At 36.1% G+C, this 26,246-nt stretch overlaps 1 pseudogene; it reads right to left on the bottom strand.

Annotated features, from left to right (window-relative positions):
- On the bottom strand, positions 1 to 24,896 carry LOC132607703 (uncharacterized; annotated as a pseudogene).
- Positions 24,897 to 26,246: the final 1,350 nt, after the last annotated feature.

Below are 26,246 nucleotides of genomic sequence, written 5' to 3'. Positions count from 1 at the left end.
TTTTGATATCTGATGTTCTGGTAACTTGTCCCAGAATTTTAACACTTGAAAGTTTGTCAAGTTCTCTAGCAAAATATCTACACTCCAAATTAATTTTAGGTGCTTAACACTGTTAGATCTCCAATAGTTCAGATGAATTCCCGCCCCTGTTGCCGAATAACCTGTGCTTTCCTGGCTTGCGCCAACCACTTGAAAGCTTCTCCAAAAGGGAGATCACTTCTTTACGGATCTCTGCATCTTTAATTCTGGCAATGGACTTTGAGAAATCCTCACTAAAGAGAACCTGCTATTTCACCGAATTGTAAACAGAATAAAAGAATTAAATCCTGTAAAGAAGGAATATCAAGCACTTACTAGCAAAATCCAAATCCAACAGACTTTTTCAGTCATCAATATTCAAGAAAAAAAAACATTAAAAAGCAAAATACTTTTCGCCAACGAGTTTTAAAACAGTAGGTAGTTTATGCTTAGGGAGGAGTTGTGGGAAGGCCTTCAAATTTTTCATCGTAACTAATTGACTTAAAGAAAAGATCGATTATAAGCCAAATGAAACATCATACCTTCCACTTGGCTGTTCTGAATATAGGGGAGTCCATGCTGAGTAATGTTTCAATCTGTCCAACCTCAATGGTAGCACTCAAAATTGCTTGAGTCAAACTTTTTTCTTCATTAGCATCAAAGAAACAACCCCGAGCCTTGGAGTCGATGACTAATTGCTTCCAAATGGAACCACTCTTCACCAAAGTTGTGGCATTCCCTAATACCCAAAGGCAGAATCTGCGTACAAAGCCAATGAAAGAGCATACTCATCAATTATCTTATCACTGATTGTAATGTTCAAACACTTTGCATAATATTGTTGTCCAGTAAATTAGTACCTTGCTCGAGTCAGTGCTACATTTTCTCTCTGATAACTAGAAAGGAATCCCACTAATCCACTTCCATTACTACGAACAGTGGAGATAATAATCACATCTTCTTCACTGCCTTGAAAACCATCAATAGATCGTACATTCACTGAGAAGTGACTGTTGACATCTGTGCGATATTTCTGCCCAAGTTTTTGTTGAATCGCAGAAACTTGAGCCTTGTAAGGAGATATACAACCGACAGAAATCTTTCTCCTTGAAGTAACAGAATCTGTAATTCACAAATGAAATTAGACTTGCCAGCACAATTGCCATGCGAACCGAAATATAGTACTGAAAACAAGAAAATTTCATCATAGGCATAGATGAAGTCCGTGACAGATAGAGTATTACCTTTATAAAGGTTGGCAACGATCTCATCTATGACATAAACTTCTGCCATATTTCTAGTACTGTGTTTGTTATCATACTGCTCTTTTCCATTGCTTATGTTAATAAAAGAATAGGAGCCAAAAATATTTCCTTTAAGAAATCTCTTCTCATACATTGCTTTTTGAACATTCGGACCATCCATAATTTTATTTTCATAGAACTCTCTGTTTGGAAACAAACTTATTGCAGGATGCATTCTATACTGAACATTAAGAAGGTGCTTCTTGTGCCCCACAATTACCAGCCTCTCAAATAAGCTCCTTCCAAAGTCAGCCTTCTCACAGATCTGTCAATAATGGACACTTTGTCAATTATCTAAGAGCAACAAAGTCATAATTTCTAAAAATTAATAAAAATATAAGCGGAAAACCTTGCTGTGAACCATTGCAGGCAACTGTTTCTCATCCCCAATGAGTATGGCATGACGGAGACCTGGGAGCTGTAGGGGAATAGTGGTCTCACATTCCTTCAGCTGAGCTGCTTCATCAATTACCAACATCTCCAGAGGCGTCATTCCTTCTGTGTACAATTTCGATTAGCTAGAAGCAGTGCAGAAAATCAGACATGCACCTTTCAGACAAAAACCTCGAAAATCAGTGGTATTTGGAAGAGAGATTCTCTCACTAAGAGATTTCAATACTTTGATGCTTTCTGTTTTAGTTGCACATGTATTCGCCAAATGTATCCCATTATTCCCAGTACGGAACAGTGTTCCAAGAGTTTGAAGCATCTCAAGAACTCTGATCATATCTTTAGCTACTTCTAGTGGAATGAAAGAAGTAGGCAGATAAGTGTACAAGCTCGTTAGACAAAATGTCAACTGCTCATGGATCATTTTGAATTGACTTATGACAAACTCCTCAAATGTAAAACTACGGACTTGTTTCTTGTTTCTTGCCTCCCCCTCATTCGAAATGGCCTTGTTCGCTTTGCCAACCGATCTCAATCTTTTATCATCATTTGATATCTTCTTCTCATTATCTTTTAAAATCTGAATGACGAATGTTTTCCGCAACTTACTCTTCCTATTCTCAGCTAGTCCTTGATTATTTATACTTATCGTTCCTTTCTCTTCCTTTGCAACATCATTCATTCTATGTTCCTTATTTTCTTTTACCAAGTATTCACGGTATTGCTCTTCAGGATCTTCAAGCAAAGATATCATGGACTGTGTACGATTTTTCCACCCCTGATCAGGAGACAGAGAGCTCGCAATAGCAGCAAGTCGGTTATCAAGAAATACATCGAACAGATCTTCATGATCATCAATCCCCATTCTTTTTCTATTACCAAATAAAACTATGTCTCCTAACCCATAAGTGTCATATTCCAGACCATCCTGTACTAGTTGCATCACCCTCTTTATAATTCCCAACACAGCAATGTTGGTGGGAGCACAAGTCAAAGTTCTGCATTTCATGTTAAACAGGAGATAAAGTAAGGAAGCAACTGCTTTTGTTTTTCCAGTTCCAGGAGGACCCCAAATTAGCTTAACAGCATTCTGGTGACCACACTCTCTTGCAGCAATGCAACTTATAACAGCCTCTCGTTGCGCATCATCTAGACCAAAGGAGTCAATGGTTGTCCTATGATTTGATATGGCACTAGTTTTTGTTTCATTGATGGAGCAAAGAGCGCAATTCTCCTCATCCTGCAAATCAGTGAAAATTGTAGATCAAAACTGACAGGAAAAGTTTCCATAAAATATTCCTTTCAGAATGACTACAAGAGTAAAAGAGAGAGAGAGAGAGAGAGAGAGAGATTCTCTTACAACACTTGGATCAACTTTCAACACAGTCCTAATAATGTTCAAGTTGGCACTTGCCGTGTCAGAATTCAAAGCTTTCCATATTCGAATACTTGTTGTCAAATTAGAAAGGTAAACAATGAAAAGACTGTCTCCTTGTTCACCCTTTTCCCTGTCTGTTTTTTTAAACAAGATAGGCCTCGAAGACAGGATTGTTATCCCGTTTGAACCTTCATTTTTGCCATGGACGAATGCAATGAGAAATGACCTTTTTGGCCTGTTCAAGTCCCCAGTGCTCTTCGGCCTCACATCTGATAGTGCAATCAGATCTCCGACCTCCGGTTCATATGTTTTTCTAAATCTTTCTCCCTCGATAGCAATGTTCAACCAAATGTTGTAGTATAAACCCTTGGCTGGCTTATAATCTGCTGATATTTTGACATCAAGTACCTCGACATCAAGTACCTCAAGTGCAGGGGATTGAGAAGCATTTGTCAAGCCTGAGAGCAAATCAGCATGTGTTTCTTCTATTAGTGGACTGATGAATGACTTGAAGTAATGATCAGTTGACAAGAATGTCTCTGGAATTTGTTTAACCTGACAAGTATTAATGGGACTAGCTGTTTAATAAATCGCACATAAACGAGACAACGACAATATCAAAATATGAAAAAAAAAACACAAAAATCTTTTTGGAACCACTATGTTTAACAAGGAAGAAAACAGCTATCTCCAATAACATAAATATGCAAGTCCTTACTTGCAACCGGGGACACAATGGAAGGCGCTTTACTTAATAGGACACGAGATGCAAGCCCCAAAGCATGGGGCACTACATGGATCTTTAAAGGGCGCTCGTGGATACGTAGATACTCCAATGAACTTGCCACAAATTGACATACTGGCAGCGGATGCAAGATTTTTACTAAGAGAATTCAAAATATAAAGGAGTAAACATAAGTGGAAGACATGGATATTCAACGCCTACTATGTATATAATTTTTTACTTTGTATATGTAGTTAATTGTCTTTACGCATTCACAACTCAATTCCAGAGAGAGAGAGAGAGCAGCACCAAAATTTCCTCATAAAGCAACAAATATCACTCCCTCACAGTTCCCCCAACAAATTCTTTAAATACAACATTTCCCTAGACAATCCAGAATCTGGATAATTTGACCTGAGCAACGTAGACATTAACTATGCCTACTCCTAGGAGGCATTTCTATCTTATTTACCGCTTAATTTGGATCAATTTAACTTCACTGAGTGCCAAGCATTTATCGGAGACAACCTCCCTACCCCACCAACCCCACAAAGGTATATAAGGTCTGTGTACATCCTACCTCCCAGACCCCACTTGTGGATTACAGTGGGTATGTTTTTGTTGTTAACTTCACTAACTAGTGAGTTTAAGAAGTGGTTTAAAACAAAAAAATCACTTAAACAGCCTTTAGTAAGAGAAAATAAATTGAAAGGAAAGGAGTATTTTATGATATGTTACCCCCTCCATCCTAATTTATATGCCACTTTCGGCTTTTTCTTTGATCGCGTTTTTTTTATATGCCTATTAAGTATTTTGAAGTGTTAATTATTGTGACTTATAGTACTTTCTTACGTAGTTTTTAAATATATAAACTTTATTTTAAAAAATTTAAAGATCCTAATAAAATGACATAGTAATATAAATATGAAAAATACATAAAATATTTGAAAGTTTAACAAAATAATTAAGAATCTTTTAGTGCCATAATTTAAAGCATCACTTCTAAATTCTAATCTCGATGAAATTAAACTTCAAAAAAAGTTTAGTCTTAAAAAGTGACTTGCACATACAGACTACAGTTCAACTCCATATTAATTAAGCACTTCCATACATGCAAATAAATCAAACACTTGCTGAGGTTATTAGTCAGAGAGTATTCCTTAAAGATAATTATTTGAAGGTAATTATTCTTCAAGACTCCACTTAAACGTTAATTAGACCCTTTTACCAATTAAGTAAAAATATAACACATGGCCAATAATAGTTGAAGATATAAAGTAATTAGATTACCATTTTTTCAGAAATATTGAAGTAAAATATAACACATGCAGACCAATAATAGGTAAAGATATAAAGTTATATTACCTATTTTCAGAAATTCAATCATATGTGATTTAAAACATAGAATGTATATATGATACTAGAATAAAGGATTCGAGTTGCATTAAGATCAAGGATTAGCTAAAAAATGGCATATTACTCTGGGACCCCTCTGAACTTGACACCTTCTATTCAATATGTATACCTGAACTATTATTTGTCTTGATTATACCTTTGAACTTGACAATTGGATAGCATTTACCTCTTGAACGCTGACATGGCAAAAGGCGTGGTCGATTTTAGTCATATAGCTACTTTGGTGTCAAAATAGTTTAGACGGGGAAGGAGGGGTAATATTTAAAATATTTAAGTTAAATCAGTTGATAGTATAAGGAATTTTTACACTGTCAATGTAATATAACTCATTAAAATAGGTACTGTATTTCCTACGTTTCCAAATAAAGTCTATGAATTACTCCTTGTTATTCACTGGGTATATTGTCGTTGTTGTAGTTGAATTATCCCTTGTTATTGCAGCTAATTAAATTTGATGGTGTACGAAATGTCTATACTTACACTCCCAATATATATGTATAAGTAATAAGTTCATACTCACACTCAAATATTTTTGCGATATAGAGAGAGAGAGAAAGACAAGAAAGACTCAAACCTCGTGTTTGAAAAGATTTTTGTTGAGAACATCAGCGAAAGACCAAGAAAATATCACATCTATCAAGCCTGGAATAACTATTTCTTCACTTCTTTTATTCCTTATACGAACACAATATTCCTCTTTCAAGCCTGCTGCTACTACTTGTTCTTTTTTCACCTCTTCTCGATGTGGAACATTTTCTTGCTTCAATGAAGCAAAAATGGAAGCAAGTTTAGTCAACATGGAGAATACTAAATGGTACTTTAGACAAATTAATATATTAAGCACAACAGTGTCAAATGATCAAGGTATTTAATTAGGTGAAGATCGAAAATGAGAAATTTTGAGGAAGACAATTATGAGTCGAGGTTGGGATAGATTAAGGGAAATTAAAGGACTTGCAATTAGGAGGCACAATACTACTACTGCTACGTATATAAATAGGAATAAGAATTTCAACAATTAATTACGAATGTCGTTATATAATATGCACGCAGTGGGGAAAAGCGGTTTTAGGGATTAATGTTTCGTTTTCTTCGTTAGGTATTGAACATTGACGAGGCTTTACATTTATCCATCTCATTAATTAATTCTTCTGCTCTTTCACTTCTCATTATTAAAAACATTTGACATGGATGCACGAGTGGACTTAGCTATGTACTACTCCAATATGGCTATATTAATGATGCTACCACTACTATGTTTATTTTCATTTCTCTTCCCCTCCTTAATTTGTTCTTAGATATTATGTTCTTTAAGTTTTATAATTAATCAAAATTAGAATATTATTAATTTGATTTTTTTTACCATATTAGTTACAAATATGTGATTACTAATTAAATTTTAATTTTAAATTTTTTATAATTAAATTCTATTTTTAAATCAAACTAACTGTGTAATACACTTATGCAACCAAATAACACGCTTGTAATTACACTGCAATTACATTATGGCAAACAAACATGTCATTGTAATTACATTATTGTGTAATTACTAGGATGTGTAATTACTACCCTAGTAATTACACCAATTCCAATTACCAAGTGGCTTCCCAAACAAACCCTTAATGACTGAAAAAAATTTGGGCACTAAAAATGACTTATTACGACTGGATTCATGTCCCTCCGTAAAGAAGTGGTCGTTAAAAGTCAAGTTTCTTGTAGTGCAACCTAAAAAGAAAAACAAATCATAGGTAAGGGTATCTTTGTTAACGCAAGCTCGGAGAGGTTATGTGTTACACCCCGCACTTTCAGTGTTACACCCCGTACCTCGGAGAAGCTCTGGTTAAATTTGAATGTAAGTATGTCGAGCTATGGCTAGGTAAAACAACTTTGGAGTGTGAGGAAGGAAGCATTATTAAGTATATTGTTTAAGTAAAGGATGAATTATGATCTTGTAAGTCGTAACCGGGAAGGACAACCTTGGAACCAAAGTACATGACCATTATCAAGTATGATTAGTGATAAATATCATGTATGGAGAGTTTTGGAAGATTTCGGGATCAAGCAAATCGAAGAAAATAAGTTTGACGAAAATTTAGAAAAAGTTGGCAGGATTTTGGGCAGCTTTTTAGTCAACTTTGGAGGGGTATATCTCCTAGTATATTAGGAGTTTTAAAGTTTTTCAAAATCCTAAAATGAAGTTCGTTGAGTCTAGTTTCCAATGCAACAAACCTCTCATCGATACGATGTCGAAGCAAACAATTATGAACGTTACAAGTTAAGTGGGTAGAGCAGGGCGCACTGCTACACTGCCGCTACAGTGCTATAGTATTGCTACAGTACCACCGACTTTGACACCCTATATAAGGGTTAAAACCACATTTTTTCTCCATAATAATTCCCCCAAATGTTCTAGAGAGATCAGCCACCATATGAGAGCATGCACACAACATAAAAGTGAGGATTTTGAGTAATTTCAAGTGACGGAGTATTAATCGAGGTCCGGGTAACGTGTAGTCGCGATTATAGTTTTGTCTTGCGTTGGAATTGACTTGGATTCAAAGTAAATATTGAAGATATTGCTGCTCTAGCAAGAATAAGGTATGAATCTCTCCTTATTAATATTAATTTCAATTTATTTACGGAGATAAAGTTATTAAATAGTCGTATAACAAGTTGGATAGTTGAGAAACTTGGAAAAGATCGCGTGGGATGTTTTATGGAGCCTATTGGTGTTGATAATGTTGTTGTGATGTTGGTATGGTTGTTGTTGCTGGTCATTGGATTGTGATTTCGGGCTAGGCATATAAACAAGGGAGATGTTGCTCGAATTTCGGCAGATTCTAAATGGATTTAAATTGAAGGCTTAAGATAAGCATGTGACAATGATCCTAACAATAGTATGAATGGTTTACATGTAGATTTACGAGCTTGGAAGGATAAACGTTGAATAGTTAAGGAGACCAAAAGGTATGTTAAGGCTATTCCTCTTTCTTTTAAAGGCATGATTCTTTTCCTACCAACCCATGCATGAATTCCAAAAAAAAAAACAAAAATCCTCATTTCCAAGAATGTTAGAGATTCATGACTCTTAAAGTTTTTATGGTGCTAAATATGAATAATTTTTATTTTTTATGATAACCATGACGATGATTATGAGGGATTTATTTATCAAAGCTCCAAGGCATACAGATTTCCTAATATTATGAGATTATTTTATTCATAGAGATTTCCAAGTACATGAGCTTTATATTATTATGAGGTGATTGAGCTTACTTTGCAATTTCTTAATTTCCTTCATTGTTGGTAATCTCACCTTATAACCCTTGTTCCTTCAAGGTGGGATAAACGATGATGATTGATTCATAATATAATCGGAGGCTACCGACCTTACGTCACTCCGATATAGTTGTGGCTTTTGATTGGGCTCTCACGCATATATATATATATATATTTTCTCACACCGCGCCGCGCTATAGTCGGCCGAGCATGGCACGTAGATGTGCACACCACTGCAGTGGGCATGTCATGATATTGCTCCGGACGCGGGCTAATGATGATAACACCGAGCCTTAATGGTCGGGCATGATACTATATATATATGACACCGAACCTTAATGGCCGGGCATGGTACTATATATATGTATAATTTTTTTTTTAAATGGCTAAGCATGCATGACACTGCCTTATGAGGCATCCAGATGTACATGTTATCTCTCATATTTCATGTTACCTTTCAGATCTGTATTATGTTGTTATTCATGCCTTACATATTCGGTACATTATTCGTACTGACGTCCCTTCTTGTGGACGCTGCGCTCATGCCCGCAGGTAGGCAGGGAAACAGATCAGACCCATAGGTGTTCTATCAGCGAATTCTCAGGAGCAATCCACTTATTTCGGAGCTGCAGTCTATTTGGTATTGTCCTTATGATCACTTGTATTCTATGTAGAGGCTCGTAGACATGTGTGTACAGTTAGATGTTTTATAGCTCCACCGGTTCATATTGTTGTATAATATATTGGTGGCCTTGTTGACCTTATTTTGACTCTTGATACTTTACTCTTAGCCTTGCCGGCTTTATGATATATGTTATGTTGTGGCGACCTTGTCGGTTCGCATATGAATATATGTGCTGAATGATCGGATATTCCTATGTTGGGCCTTTTCTGCATGCAGGTGTTCTTTGAGTCATGGTTTATAATGTTCAAAGTAACGGATAAGTCAGGTGGTTCCCGGCCTACGGGTCGGAGCCCGTCATAATCCTGGTAGGGGTGTGCCTAATTGGTATCAGAGCAGTTCGTCCTAGGGAATGTCTACGAGCCGTGTCCAGTAGAGTCTTGTTTATGGGTGTGAAGCGCGCCATACTTATAAACAAGAGGCTGCAGGGCATTTAGGAACTATTGACCTTTCTTTCTTATCTTAGATCGTGCTATAGAACTAAATCATAGGATATGATGCCCCTGATTCTAACCCAAATGTTTGATCATAGATAAACACTTGATTATGCCGCTTTGAGGTAATTGCTGAGAATTGAAGTTGTTCATTCGAAAGGTATGTTTCCTGTTTTATTAATATGGATAGATGTTGATATAAGAACTTGAGCAAGATATTATGGGTATTTGTGATTGCTCTGTGGGGTGTTGGATGTGTTTTCTGAGATATGTGCAAGAATGAGGTGTCATACCCCTTTTTAACCGGGTTAAAATAGAAGTACGACATATTGGTGATTCCTATTTTGTTTATGTTAAGGAGTCGCCACCTAATCATTTATGGTGAATTAGGACACCTAAAGTTTATTAAAGTTATTTTAAAGTTAACTCTGTTTTAAAAGTCTGCGAAACTTAAGATTCTAGGTAAGGGTTCAATTAGTCTAAAGGGAAGGTATTAGGCATCCTTTAAGACCCATTAACAATGGTTAACCGACCGGACTTTGGTTAATTAATTAAAGCTAAATATGTAGATGTAATATTTAAATATTTAAGAAAATATCTTGTAAGTATTGCTAAAGTTATAGACAAATAGAATGTTATTTAAAATAAAACTTGTAGAAAAGTAATAGTTGCATAAAAGAGTTTAGTTACAAATGAACTAAAAGAAACAGAATGTTTAATGTTTATATGTTTTTGGAGAAAATGCCTAACAAATTTAAAATAGTTATTTAATAAAGTTTTATAGAAAGACTATTAGTTCAACGTATATTGTGCGAAGGTTGTTTTAAACAAATATGTATTTCAAGTGTTGGAAAGGAACTAAAGTGAAAAAGTTATCCGTTGAAACTAATTTGCTTTTTATTTCTTAGAATAAGCTAACGTTAGTGTAAGCTTTGTGACGTTTTAAACTTTTAAGATAGTAAGCATAAATTATGATTCCCTTAGCCAAAAGATGTAGTCATGCTATTTTGAAAATCCATTACTCAAATAAATGTTATAGATACTATAAATAGTTTAAAAAATAGAAGTGAATGTAATTTGTGGAATTAACTACCCATTACTAAACTAAAACCCTTAATGTTACTAAAGTTTATCTTAATTAACAAGCACAAATGTTAGTCATACAATACATGTTAAATGCACACAGAAATAAAAATAGAGGGATAGATATAATGTAAATGGGCTTGGCCCATTTGGATTGCTGTGATCCGTTTGCAGCTAGGCTTCGGCCCAGTAACAGTTTTTTAAATGTGTTGCTGCTGTTGTCACGCCTATTGGGCTTCGGCCCAGAATTTATGTTTTCCCCCTTTTTCGCTGTAGACAGAGGCTGAACAGGAAGGATTCCGTTGGACTTTGGCCCAACGCCGAATACGGGAGATGACATTGAGTCTTAAAGTAAGACTCTTCGACTCCGGTGTGTACATGTAAAAAGAAAAAGAAAAGAAAAAATAGGATTAGAGCGGTGGCATGATTCGGGATTTTATAATTGGCAATTAATCATAACAGCAATTTCAATATCCCAAACCAAAACAGGTGACTGGTCATATACGTTCATGCACATAATCAAACAACAATACACTTGCAATGTAGGGACGAAAAAGATGGACAGGCAGAAAACATGAGATGCCTTATAGGTTTTCATTTTCGCTACTATATTCTGTGAGACAAATAAGGTATGAGGGAGACGATAATCTTTCTACATGCTTCCTTATTCATGTTGGGTCATTTGTAGCAGTTGAGTAAAATGAGGGTGCCAAACAGATAGTATTCTAACCAATAGCCATGAACAATTTAGGCACAAAACAACCAACATTCGATCGAATAAGACAGGATCGTGACATTTAGGCATACTAGTAAGCTGCAGTGATCCTTTCTTTCGTACAGATCCAAACATGTATTTCACAAGAGCGTATGTTCATCCAATTTATGCAATGCCCTCAGGTGAGTACAAACAGATCCAACTCATTAGGAAATGATCAAATAGTACATATCTAGCACGTTTCGTTGATAAAGAAACTTCAACGTTATCACTAGACTCAACAGGTCACTTGTATGGGTTTAAAATTGCTAAAGCCGAGTTTTCAACAGAACTGAATCACAGCAACAGTGAAACTTAAATAAGTAAGACCTTTGTTTGGACAGAGAGGACCGAATCAAATGTAATTTTGGATGTGAAATAGGCCAAGCCCAAGAAATGGAAAATCAGCAGATTTAAATAACATAAGGCATGACCTATCCTTCTTATTTATCTTAGTTACTGGACTGAAATCAGTGACAAGGTATTTAAGTATAATAAATTATGTGAGTCAATGATAGAATCAGGTATTCAAACATCATATCAACCAAACAGATCCTTCATGGTAAATATGCCATTTTTTTTAGCACAGCCGAAAAGGAAAGGGGAAGGGATGGTGCAGTTCCAGACCTGCAACTAACAAAATCAAGTGAAAATCTTTAATCCCAGTAACACACCAGCAAATATCCCATAGACAAGATTCAGCCCACATAGAAATTTTGGAAAGAACTAGGAAATATGCAAATGACATAAAGGGACTGACTTAGCATATGATTAATTGACACAAGAATAACAACTTCCACTGAACTTAGCAAAAGGATTCAACAGGTATAAGGTCAGGCATTTTAGAGTTAAAACCTATATGTGGATCTAAACACATAAACACATAAACATGCTTATTGATCAACAAGAGAGTAGGGAAGGGACAAGCCCACACGAGCAAATTCAAAATGTGCAGAAAAAGGGAAAAAAAACTCATGGGCATCTCATATATCCCAAGCTAAAACAAATATGCCAAAGCAAATACAAAACACAATTACATGCATAACCAGAGAGAATACCCAGGTATCTTGACATGCTTCAAAAAATAGGTAATCAAGTGAACATGCATATTTGGCATTCCCATTTCGACATGTTAACTAGATGCAGCAGCTTCACCATTCTTACAGGTTCGAACGAATGTCCTCTAAAGGCGTATACTCATATGATTCATACAATGCTTATAAGTAAACTTAAATAGATTCTACTCAACAGGGAGTGATCATATAGCGTACAGTTAGCGTGTTTTATCAATAGGGAACCTCAAATATATTTTTCAGAATTAAGCATAGCCCTAGCATGTATTTGAAGGTACTGAAGCTGGATCTAAAGTGCTGTTCAACCTTATTAACATGTTCTAAAATTTGTAATATTGATACTAACAACATATTAATTGCAGAGGCTTCATAGCTTGAGCATGAGTCATTCGGATGAATACACAAGTAGTCTTTTTTTTTACTTAAAGTACCAGGTCAACGTCATTCTAATCCTAATGAATGCAGTTTAGGCCCTATTTTCATGAACCAAACAGGATTGAATGTCTCGACCCAAACTCTAATATATGACACTGAAGCTAAACCCAAAACTGACCTGTTTACCACATTTCTCATGGAACAGAATTGAAACCAAAGATGAAAGGGAAAGAAATTTGAGCTAGGCATCAGGGAATAAGGGAAAACACACCCATACAAACATTGCCACTTCCCTATATAACTAAATTCAGGCAACCAAACACACCACAAGTCACAGACCAAGATTACTGATTCAGATAAAACGAGTGCCCATTATGAATTAAACTGGTCACAAATAAGCCACATGAGGGCATTTAGATTTTACACTCACATACACAACCAACTGACACATACTAACCTATCGCAAAATAATTGTCGTTAGTCTAAATCTGATTTTGCCAACTTAAACCCAACCATTGCATACTAACACAGGTGGATAAACTGGAACAAAACTAACTTGTATGTTGGTCCACAGCAAGGCCAGATTAACCAACTAATTTATAACCTAAACCTATATGAGAACTTCACAAGCCTAATCTAAACAGAAACCAACACCACATCTATTACCAACGACTATTAGACTAATCCATAAGCTAACTAATAAGTACATAAACATATGAAACACATAAGATAACAGGACATATTTAATTCGCCGATAGTTACATAAAGCAAAAATGTTTACTGACCTTTCGCGTGTGCAGTGAACGAGGCGTCGGAGTCTCGAATCTATGCTCGAACGCGAATGACACTCGAATTTTTTGAACGCAAAACTCAATAAATCCAAGACACACAATGCAGAAGAAGGTTTCAAAAATCAAAGAAATCAAATTGGATTTTGTCGGAAGCCCTTTGTTGCGGCTAAAGTTCGTTGAAAAGGAAAGAAAATGTGGGGGAAAAAAACAGCGGGGTATTTCTATAAAAAATGATGACTAATCCTTTCACAGTATAAGCTTGTGTTTTGTAGGAGGAATCTTGGGATTCCAGATCTTGTTCGATCTAAAGCTGATTAGGTTTTTCCGCTAAAAAAATCCCCCCTTTTTAGGTTCCAGCTCCTCCCTCTTTATAGCGTGAGGAGAGAGAGGAGCGTATGAGAGAGAGATGAAGGAGCGGGGGGGGGACATACAAGAGTGGAGATGAACGTGAGGCGTGGGGGGACAAGGGGAAGCCGAAGGTGCAGAGGAACGTGAGGGAGAGGAGGGAGAAAGGGGCAACGGATGAAAGAGAGGTGAAGGAGGCAGCGTCTGTTTGTTGAAGAGCTTAGGGTAGGAAGATGAAAGTGATAAGTGGACTGGGTCGGGTCGGTTTGGAGTGGGTATTGGTCTATTCCGGGTAAGAAAGGGTGATGGGCTGATTTGAGTTATTAAATAGCATGGGCTGATCTGTTAAAATATGGACTGAGCTGAAATTGTTGGGTGAATTGTTAAGGGATGTGGGCTGGACGTTTGGGCTCAAATGTTGGTCCGAAATATGAGTTCTTATTTCTTTGTTTCAATTATTTGTGGGCTTCTAATTTAACAACTAGTACAATATATATTATGTGAAGATAAATAGTAATTAGTGTATAGAAAGTAAAGGATTTAACAAAGTAAAATTAATTTAACGAGTACAAATCCTACAATGAAACGATGACGAACCATTTAAAATTTGTGATAAAGTAATAATAGTAATATTGATAGTAGAATAGTGTAGATGAAAGTAACGATATCAATAGTAGTAGAAATAGTAGTGAAAATAAAATACTTAGCTCGTTAATAAATTTAGAAGCCCAAGGAAATAAATTAGAATAAAGGAGGGACAAAATTGGGTGTCAACATGAGGTAGTAAGAATTATAGAGGAAACTCTGCCGAAATTTTTAAAAATTGAATTGTTTGCATGTCTATAGAGAAAGAGTAAAGGGAAAATGTGACCATCAGCCGTTTGGTAATTCATGATTGAAGGAAAAACTATGCGATGCTTTCAAAGAGAAATTTTAGAGTGATTTTAATTTAATTTAAAGGAGAAAACTTGGAGGGAAAAATGGTTAGTAGTTCAGAAACTGGGATGAGTTGCATTCGAGATTTCGGAGGATTGGGACCTATTGGAAACATAAAGAAAGTTGACATTAGGAACTCAAATAAAGTATTACGGTTTATAGATTAGATTGACAACAAAGAGATATTGATATGAGAAAGGAAGTTAACGAGTACGGGAAAGTTCCACCCTAGAAGTATATATATATATATACGAGATCAAGATTGGTTTGTACTCATAGTGAAATGTTCTGCAAACTTCTAGGTAAATATTATTAAGTGGCAAACGGGAAAGAGCACTTTAAGAGCAAAGGAAATCAAGGAGGACCTTGAGGACAGAAGTACGAGAAAATGCGGTTATAAATTAATGAAAGGAAGTTATGTGATCGGTGACGATAAGAGGAAGCTTAATAAATTAGTAAGGTTGGCCAAAGGTAGACAGTGATGGCATATGACAGTGGACCTAGAATAGAGATGCGATTATAAAGGAAACATGACGAATATACGAGTAATAGACATACATACGAGCAAGCTATGGTATCGTAAAGGGAAATAAGAAATGAATGAACAAAGAAAGAAAAAGGCGTATTTTACTAAAATTTCATGATGAGAACGAGAATCGGCGGGACATTAGAAGGATTATGATACAAACAATTAGTTAAGAGAAACTATGGGACACTATGAGCTAAATTAAGGAAAGGACAAATCGTGAGAGTGAATGAGAGAGAGTATCAACTTTTACTGGTATGGTATAAACCTAACTCGGAATCGGGAACCAAGAGTAAGAGGAATCTCAAGGGTACTCGTGAAAGGATAGCTATGAAGGAAAATTGCGGCTGAAGGAGCATGGTATAGTCTGGCATTCTATAAGGAGCCTAACGAATTCCGATGTCACCATTGATTCATTAACCTAAGGGACTAATAGGCATGAAGGAAGGAAGTGGTTTGAGTTGGGTCCAATATGTGTGGACGTTTGACTTGATACAAGAATCCAGTTAGCAAAAAAAATAATAATAAGGCAAACCATGCGATGAAAGTAACTCCGGCATTATGTGGACTGGAGGAGTTGAAGGATCGCTAGGGTCGGCCAAATGACTACCAAAGACGGTCAATACTCGAATGTTACTGGTATACGAGAACTTTCTTAGACGAATTAGAATATTCCAAAGTACAAAAGAAGGAAATGTACTGGCTTGAAGGAGCCGAAATTCGAGATGGACTAATATATCAAGGATGTGCTAAAGAAAAGTGGAATGGACTAAATGCAAGTATATTATGAGACATACATAGGAAAGGAGGCATGACAAGGTAATGAAGGTTTAGCAAATCAAGGAAATAAGTTTTGTCAATGCAATACGTTGTGTTCCGGGCTATGATTCGAATCGCTCGTACCAGAGAAATTTTTAGTTACAATTAAATTTGCAGCAAATGTACCCCAAAAAGGTAACAAAAGAAGCGAGAAGGCATACAAGTGACCAAGGATAAGTATCAGGGACAGTCGGGATTAGTAAAGAGAAATCGTAGCACTGGAAGAGGTGAGGGTATTAAAAGAGGAATATTTTTAGGAATTTCAATGATCGTCAAAAGAAATAAAGACAGTATGCCTATGGATAGCACGACAGCAGTACTGCCTGAGACTAGATATACCTCCTGCGGCTTGAAATCATAAGTCACCGTTTATATAAAATCGTGAGAGTATATGTCATAGGACCATATAAATAATCGTCCTGATGAAATGGCTAGTAAAATGGTGTGGGGACGACAATAAATATTTGAAGAAGAATGAAAGCTAGTTAAGTCTCAATTAGCCGCTGGTACAGGAGAGCCAAGGACTTAAAGAGGGAAGACACTCGTATTGAAAAGAAGTTGTGATTAAGTAAGATTTTATTTTAGTCTCCTGCTTATGAGTTATTTTGTAATGATGTTAAGATTAGAGCAGAGGAAATTGGAGGAAAGATTCAAACATAGATTTGAAGATATTTTGAATAGTAGATTAGCTTGGGATATGAGCATTAGTATGTTATAACTTGTAAGTATAATCTTGTGATGAGGGATAACGACGGTGATAAGAAAATGCTGCATACAAGTGTATAAGGGATAATGCTGAGGTTGTTGTATGGGTCGAATTGAGTCCCATTTGAATAAAAATCCCTTGGCTATAGTATTTTTGACGCATCAGATAAGTAATATGAAGTAAAGTAATTAATGAGAATAATAAACCATTAGCAAGGAAATGCTATTGCAAGCCATCTGGGCGCTACCATAGGTGGAACTATGATGACATTGTAAGGAATTAAGGAATGATATGTATATAAAATCGATTAGTACTAAGAGGGATAATTTAAAGTAGCACTAGAGAAGCAAGCAAGGAAAAGTGTCACAGCCAAATAAGAAAATTGTCCACTATTAGAGAAATAGAGGGCTGCGAAACAGGAGGGACTAAGAACGGAAGGTGAAGTCATGGAAGTAGATGAAGATAAGATCGCAGGAAAAGGATTCAAGGATATAAATAAAGGAGATGGACATTTATGGAATTAAGATCCGCTTGATTGATAAACCGAAATGACAGATAATTACGTCAAACTATGGGAAAGACTTATTAAGTGAGAATCGGGAAAAGGTTAAAAGTAAAAGGAGAGCCCCAAAGGAAATGAGCCAAGGATATCACATTTGATTGGAATAAGCGGGTGACAATGAGACTTCATGGAACAAGTAACATGATGGCTCTTATTGAAAAAAGGGATGAATGAAGGTTACAGACAAAGAAAAGAATGAAAAGATTCGAATTCGCTGCATGACTAGGAATCTTGGTTATTCTTCGACAAATTTCTGAATTCACCCCTAAGTTATTAGCCTAACTAAGGATCAGAAACCTTAAGAGTAAATTGAAGGAAAGGAATCATTAAAGAAGAGGTTTGAGATGTTTTTGATATAACTACAAGAATTACTGTTAGTTAGCCAAGTGCCAGAAGTCCAATTGAAGGAAAGAGAAATTAAGCGAGACATTTCGATGTTAAACTAGTTGAAAGATAAAGTACCGCAAAGATTAATTCGACTGCTATAGAAAGCAAAGGATGCTAAAATCTTACCAGTATTGAGGTTATCTTTAATGGAGGAATAATAAGAATAAGTAAACTCCAAGAAGACAAGGGCCTGGGACATCTGTAAAACGTAAGAAAGATACGTGGAGATCGAAGAGAACAAGAATTTTTGAATAAAAAATAAAGGGATCAAAATTGGATAAAAGTATGTGGTAAGTACGGGATGAAAGAGAACACAAGAATGTAAACAACGAAGGCTGAAGAGACAATGAGAACGATAAAGCATAAAGAGTTGGTAGACAGACAGATAATAAGAAAAGAGACGAGCTTGAGTACGGGCGTAAATTTTGGCCACAAAAGAAGAAGGATAAACAGCGTAATTCGGATAAGTTAAGTTTTAAATGAGAAAGTAAGACTGCAAGTAAGTAAAGTAAATACCGACAAATACAAGTAAGAACATTGACATCTACCTCAGAGCGAACTCTACCTCAACATTCGAGGATGAATGTTTTTGAAGGGGGGGGGGGGAGAATGTTACACCCCGTACCTCAGAGAAGAACTGGTTAAATTTGAATTTAGGTATGTCGAGCTATGACTAGGTAAAATAATTTTGGAGTGTGAGGAACGAAGCATTATTAAGTATATTGTTTAAGTAAAGGATGAATTATGATCTTGTAAGTCGTAACCGGGAAGGACAACTTTGGAACCAAAGGACATGACCATTACCAAGTATGATTAGTGATAAATATCATGTATGGAGAGTTTTGGAAGATTTCGGGATCAAGCAAATCGAAGAAAATAAGTTTGACGAAAATTTAGAAAAAGTTGGCAGGATTTTGGGCAGATTTTTAGTCAATTTTGGAGGGGTATATCTCCTAGTATATTAGGAGTTTTAAGGTGTTTCAAAAGCCTAAAATAAAGTTCGTCGAGTCTAGTTTCCAACGCAAAAAACCTCTCATCGATACGATGTCAGAATAGAGAATTATGAACGTTACAAGGTAGGCGGGCAGAGCAGGGCGCGCTGCTACAGTGCTATAGTACTGCTACAATGCCACCGACTTTGACACCCTTTATAAGGGTTAAAACCCCATATTTTTCTCCATAATAATTCCCCCCAAATGTTCTAGAGAGATCAGCCACCATATGAGAGCATGCACACAACATAAAAGTGAGGATTTTGAGTAATTTCAAGTGACAGAGTATTAATCAAGGTCCGGGTAACGTGTAGTCGCAATTATAGTTCTGTCTTGCATTGGAATTGGTTTGGATTCAAAGTAAATATTGAAGATATTGCTGCTCTAGCAAGAATAAGGTATGAATCTCTCCTTATTAATATTAATTTCAGCTTATTTACGGAGATAAAGTTATTAAATAATCGTATAACGAGTTAGATAGTTGAGAAACTTGGAAAACATCGTGTGGGATGTTTTATGCAGACTATTTTTGTTGATAATATTGTTGTGATTTTGGTATTGTTGTTGTTGGTCAGTGGATTGTGATTTCGGTCAAGGCATATAAACAAGGGAGATGCTGCCCGAATTTCGGCAGATTCTAAATGGATTTAAATTGAAGGCTTAAGATAAGCATGTGACAATGAGCCTAACAATAGTATGAATGGTTTACATGTAGATTTATGAGCTTGGAAGGATAAACGTTGAATAGTTAAGGAGACCAAAAGGTATGTTAAGGCTATTCCTCTTTCTTTTAAAGGCATGATTCTTTTCCTACCAACCCATGCATGAATTCCCAAAAAACAATCCTCATTTCCATGAATTTTAGAGATTCATGACTTTTAAAGTTTTGGGAAAATACATAACCCCCCCCCCCCCCAACGTATAGCCAGATTAATTATGACGCACCCAACCTTTGCGGGCGACCTATTACTAAACCTGTCAACCGGTTCAAACCGGAACCGGTATAACCAGTTAACTGTTTATTTATTACCGGTCCGGTTTCGATTTTTTTGAAACCGGAACCGGTAAAATCGGAACCGGACCGGTTAAATTATTTTTTTTTTAAAAAAAAAATAGCCGTTGCGGCCCAGCACTTATGGACGTTATTGGACCGTTGGCAACGGTCCATTTGCAAAAATGGCCGTTGCCAAACGGCCATAAATTAATTCCCCCCCCCCCCCCAACCCCCCAAACCTTTTTTTAACACTTTAACCCATTCCCCAACCCTATATAAACCCTTCTTCATTTTCATTTTAATCCACACCAATTCACTCTTCTCTTTCTCTCAATTATAGTTACTTTGCAATAATTAGCCACTTTAAATTTCTCTCAAATAAATATTATTCTAGTTTCAATTATTAATTTTACAATTATAATATTGTTGGTGGAGTTGGTGATTTTGCAATAATCCGAAGTAGCTTTGGTGGATTTGCAATTCTAGCCGCCTTCACTTTGTTGGAAATTAATCCGGCAATTTGGTACCTTCGTTCCAACTCTATCTTTATTTTTCGCAATTTAATTTACGCAATTTAATTCTAGCAATTTAATTTGTTGTAATTTATTTTCTTGTGATTTATTTGATTGTGATTTAAATTAATTCTATTTAATAATGTCAAAGAGATTAAGACGTGGTGCCGGTAGTAGTAGTGGTATTGTTAGGGGTGGGCTTAATGAGGAAACATTTGTGGAAGAAACACCTGAATTAGGTATTGATGTTGGTGGAAATAATCCACTTTTAGGTCATGAGGCAATGCAACAACATTTTACCGACACTTTTAATGAAGATGATGATGATGATGATGAAACACAACCCCCCGAAAATCCCATAGGAGATACATGTCCTCCACAATCACATACACAAGACAAACCGCCTAGAACTCGTAAGCCAACAGCTAAAGTTTGGAAATTTATGACTAAGAATAGGGAAAACCAAACAGCTACATGTACCCTATGTGGACAAGTATTTAGTTTTAAGCAAGGAACTTGTAAGGATGGTGGAACGGGTACACTAAATGGTCATATGAGAACCAAACATATGGATGTTTGGGGAGAGCAAACGGGTTCAAATGTGGGGGGTATTCAAATGACGATAGACCCACGAACCGGTAGAAACTTTAAGTATGACAAGAAAAAAGAGCGTGTAGAAGTAGCTAAAATGGTAGCTTATGATTGTTTACCGTTTTCCTTTCCCTCGGGTTTGGGGTTTGTTACTTACATTCAACGTTGTTATAATCCGTTATTTGAGGGTATTCCTAGAAGTACTTGTAGAGCCGATGTTATAGATTTGTTTAAAAAATATAGATTTTATTTGCGCCATGTATTTAATTCTTTAAATTGTAATGTTTGTCTTACCGCTGATTTGGGTCTTAGTCTTAACAAGTTAGATTTTTTTGCTATTACATGTCATTGGGTTGATGACAACTGGGTTATGCAAAAAAGAATTATAGCTTTTTTATATGATGAAGGAAAAGGTCGTCACGATGGAAAATGTTTAGCGGATTCAATGTCTACTATTATGAGATTTTTTAACATTTATAGAAAAACACTTTGTATTGCTTTAGATAATGCTTCTAATAATACAAAGGCGATAGGTCTTATAAAAAGATAACTAAATCCTCCGCTACGAAATATTTTTCATGTAAGATGTAGTTGTCACATTTTAAACTTAATTGTTAAAGATGGTCTTGTGCATTTTGAAGATTCTGTTCAAAAAGTTAGAGATGCGGTTGCGTTTCTTTTTTGTAATGCTAATAGGGGAAGAATTAGAGATTTTAAGAATGCTTGTGTGGAAAATAACCTTAGACCTAGGAAAATTCAAGTAGAAATTGAGACTAGGTGGAACTACACTTACATTATGCTACAACAAGCATATGAGTATAGGATTCCCATACAACAAGTTCACAACAAATATAATACTGATAGTGATGATTGGTTAAATTTTTCGCATTGGGAAGATATTAAAGAATATGTTGAACTCTTAGAAATTTTTTATAATGCAACTCTTGCTTTTTCTAGACAATTCTATCCCACGGTAACCGGAATTTTAGCCTACTTAGCGGAAATAGCTAGAGTTTTACAAGAGTATAAATATAAACCCGATTATCAAGTGGCTATTTTTGAAATGATAATCAAATTTAAGAAGTATTTTTTTCCCATCCAACTTTATTTATATTGAGTTCTCTTTTAAATCCTTGTTTAAAAGTGTCTTATACTAAAAATTTGGTTAGTCAAATTTATACATTTTTAGAAATTGAAGAGGGAGTTCAACCATCTTTAGCTGAAGTCGAACTCGCTATTGATGATGAGTTTAGAAAAGTTTTTACTCATTATTCTAGTTTGGAAGAACGTGCTACACCCGTTGCTCCACGCCCTACTACTTCTCAGAGTAGCAAAAGGGGCTTGTCGGGTTTAAAAGTTTTACATTCACAGCCAACTTCTTCTTGTACTGCAAACTTTGATGAATATAACTTTTATTTGATGCAGCCAAATGTGGATATCAAGGAACTGAATGAATTGGACGTCTTAGCATGGTGGAAGAAGTACAAGGCAAGCTATCCGGTACTTTCAAGAATGACTCGAGATATCCTTACGGTTCAAGTATCAACCGTGGCTTCGGAGAGCGCATTTAGCTAAGGAAGACAGCAAATTGGAGACCATAGACATTCATTATCCGGCTTTAGCTTGCAAGTACTAGTGTGCATTCGCGATTGGATAAGATCGGAGCGACGCAACCAAAACTTAGAATCTCCATGTTTGTTATTCCAAGTACAGAATGAGCCAGAAGATTTGAGGTCTTGCTTCCCACATACGTCCACACATCTCTTAAAATCTCTTATTTCAGCTACTGATATTGTGCTTCCAACTCTTTTATTACTATTCGACATACAGTTGAAATCTCCCATCACTGCCCATGGACCTTGAACAATCTGATGAATGGATTCTAGTTCCTGCCATATTTCTCTCCTTAGTGCTTGATCATTATATCCATATACCAAGACACGCTGAATTGTTTTCCAGTTCCTCTATGTTGAACCTCATAATGCATCACTTGTGCAGACATACTAACTATGTTGACATTGAATACCCTTGGTTTCCTTGTTAGGTGTGGAATTGGCCAAACAAGTCAATTCTTTTGTTCACATAGTCGTGATGTAAGCGCTTACCTCATAATAGTTGTGATGTAAGTGCTTACCTCATCATAGGAAATTCATTCCTATAAATAGGTAGCTTATGGTTCATTTGTAAGATATCATTAAGATCATTTGCTATACACATCCCAAGAGAGAAAAAATCTAAGAGAAATACTCTTAGTGAAAGGCCTAAGTAAGAGAAGGTCTTTGAGAGAATTTTCTGTGGTAAAATTCTTGAGTGTAATTGGGATTGGGGTTGTGAGGTTGAGTGTTGTAAACACTTGTAATATTTCTTCTTTAATAAGATCTGCAGCAGCAACGTGGACGTAGCTCTCACATTGAGGGTGAACCACTATAAATATGTGTGTGCTATTTATTCTTCGCTTACATCACGGCGTAAGTAGGTTCTGTCTAAGGAGGTTGGTATTTAAGTGGTCCAGCTGTGACCCTCCAATCTTTCCTGGGAACCTGCTTACAAAGGTCGGATTTGGGATTTAAATCCTAACATTCCTTACTAACCATATCCTCCCACCAGGATGTTTAAATAGGTTAGTACTAAATGACCATCCATTGCATAGGTTAAGAGATACCCTCTGAGCATTATTTCTTGTAACCTTGGTTTTCAGAAGGCCAAACAGACCAATCTTACTATTATGCAAAAATAGATTCATCTCCTTCTGCTTCTCTGGTCTGTTCAGCCCCCTGGTGTTCCAAAATCCTATGCTATCCATTTTCTGGAGGCTTACCCCCAGCCTGTCCTCTTCTTGGAACTGCACCAGCTTCTGCCCCTTCAGGGATAGATGCATCAGCTTTAGAATTGTTACCTGCCTTCTGATTCTAATTAGTAGTGCCCTTGTTTGTACTGCCACCTTTTTGTGCTTCTCTATGTGCGGGATCAGCAGTTCTGCTTGTTGTTGTGCTTGATCTAGCCTTCATATTCACCTCAATCTCCTACTAGTTCAATATGCTAAAAGAATTAGCAATATTGACTGTAGTTCCTTGTGATGGAGCACCTTGTGGAGTCTTCTTATTTCTATTCTTCTGCACCTGTACAAATCCATCCTTGTCCTGGTTTTGTTCTTTCTTGTTTAGGTGTTTCCTTCTTTTCCAGGGGTTTGCCCTTCACTGCTTCCTTAGTCTTGTTTAACTTCCTACATACTTCCTTTGAGTGCCCAAAGTTTTTGCAATGGTCACATAATACGGGCCTCCATTCATAAGTCACCTCCTGTTCCACAATTTGGCCCTTCTCATTCTCAAACATGATAAAATCTGGAGTAGCTTGATTTAGTGGAACTTCCACCAAAATTCTGGCATACATCAATCTTTCCCTTATGTTTGTAGTACTATCAGTCTTCAATGGTTTCCCAATCAGACTAGCAATTTTTGTAAGTGCAGGCTATCCCCAATACTTAAGGTCTAGCGCTTCCAATTGAACCCAAACTAGAACCTTTTCCACCATCACTTTACTCATCTCAATATCTGGTTACTACCCCTTCACAACCACTGTTTTAGGATCAAACATTTGGATCCCCTCATTAATTGCCTTGTTCCTACCCTCCATACATGAAAATCGTACCACAAATACACCCTTGTTAGACTGAGCTACCTTTTCTATGCCTAATGGGCTCCATATATGTTTAAAATAGCCTTCAATTACAGTTAGGGGTGGATCAGATCCCAACACATAACATATCACTGTTGTGCGCCAGTAAACAACTTCGTCCTCAATGTCTTCTAATGTTATTTTCACATTCATTTCAGGTGTTATCTCAATTAATTCCAACCCCTCCCGATTTGGGGATTTTCTTACAGTCTCAGTCCATTTGATCTGCCCATGAACTCGTAACCGATGCTTGTGTTGGGCTCTGTTGGTTGCTAGCCTGTGGTGTTTCCATCTTCAACCCCGAATTTGGTGATTGTTGCAGTACTAATGGCGTAATTCCTTGTAGAACATTGACACTCTTCATTTTCTTCGCATCATCTGTCTTTGGGACCCCTTTCCTCATGTAGGTGACAGTTGTAGTATTCCCCTTGTCCATTTTTCCCTTCCTCCTGGCTTCGATTTTCCTGCCATTCAGCCTTAGCTGAAGGAAGTTCGCATCCTAGAGAGAGAAAGTTGATATCCTAGCTAACAAGATATTGTCGTTAGCTATATATAATATGGCTATATTAATGATGCTACTGCTAATATGTTTCTCTTCATTTCTCTCCCGCTCCTTTATTTGTTTCCTTTCGGTCGGTCTTTATTTTATGTGATGCACTTTAATTGCATACAGAGTTTAAGAAAAAAAAAAGTTATTGGTCTAAAAGGATATTTATATGATTATAAATTTCCTTATTAAGGATAATTTCAAAAGTTTTAAGTTAAATTATTCTAAATATAAAAATATCATTATTTTTTAAAATATACTAAAACAAAAGAGCTCACACCTAAATTAGGACAAAAGGAGTAATTCCTAGTGTATATAGTACAAATATACACACACAAAATCAAAGATTTTCTTTAGATAAATGTTAGTATGATGGAGGGTTTCTAGCGTAAAGTTGGGAGTCACAGAAAATTCCATATATACCATAATTAAGAAGGAAATTACTATATATACTAGTCTAGTTACGGGTTCGAAGTGCATTTTTGCTTTAATATTCAAACAAATGCAGTTCTATTGTCATAGAATATTTGTATCACCGTAATTGGTTGGGTGAAAAAAAAAAAAAAATTGGAATCAAAATATTTTACGTGACATAACATAATTTGTGTCACTTTCTTTTTCATGATGTATCAAAATGTTTGACATTCCATTCCTTACCACAATCACAACTTTCAAATTCAATTATCTATTCATATTTTGCCCTCGACACATTCTTATATTCTCATAATAATTATGTCAACTTAAAACGAAAAAAAAATAATCATAAGTAAGGGTATTTTAGGCAAAATCCTTCTTAACTTTTAGGAGTTAGTAAATACTTAATCCGTGTGCCCAAGCTCAAAACCTCAATTATTTTGGACCGGAATAATTACGAATGTCGATATATAAGATTGCATGCAGTGGAAGAATTAAAAGTCATATATGCATGGGGAAAAGCGGTTGTAGGGATTAATGTG

Source organism: Lycium barbarum, chromosome 8 (genome assembly GCF_019175385.1).
Source record: "Lycium barbarum isolate Lr01 chromosome 8, ASM1917538v2, whole genome shotgun sequence".
Taxonomy (NCBI): domain Eukaryota; kingdom Viridiplantae; phylum Streptophyta; class Magnoliopsida; order Solanales; family Solanaceae; genus Lycium; species Lycium barbarum.
This window is presented reverse-complemented; position numbering and strand designations above follow the sequence as displayed.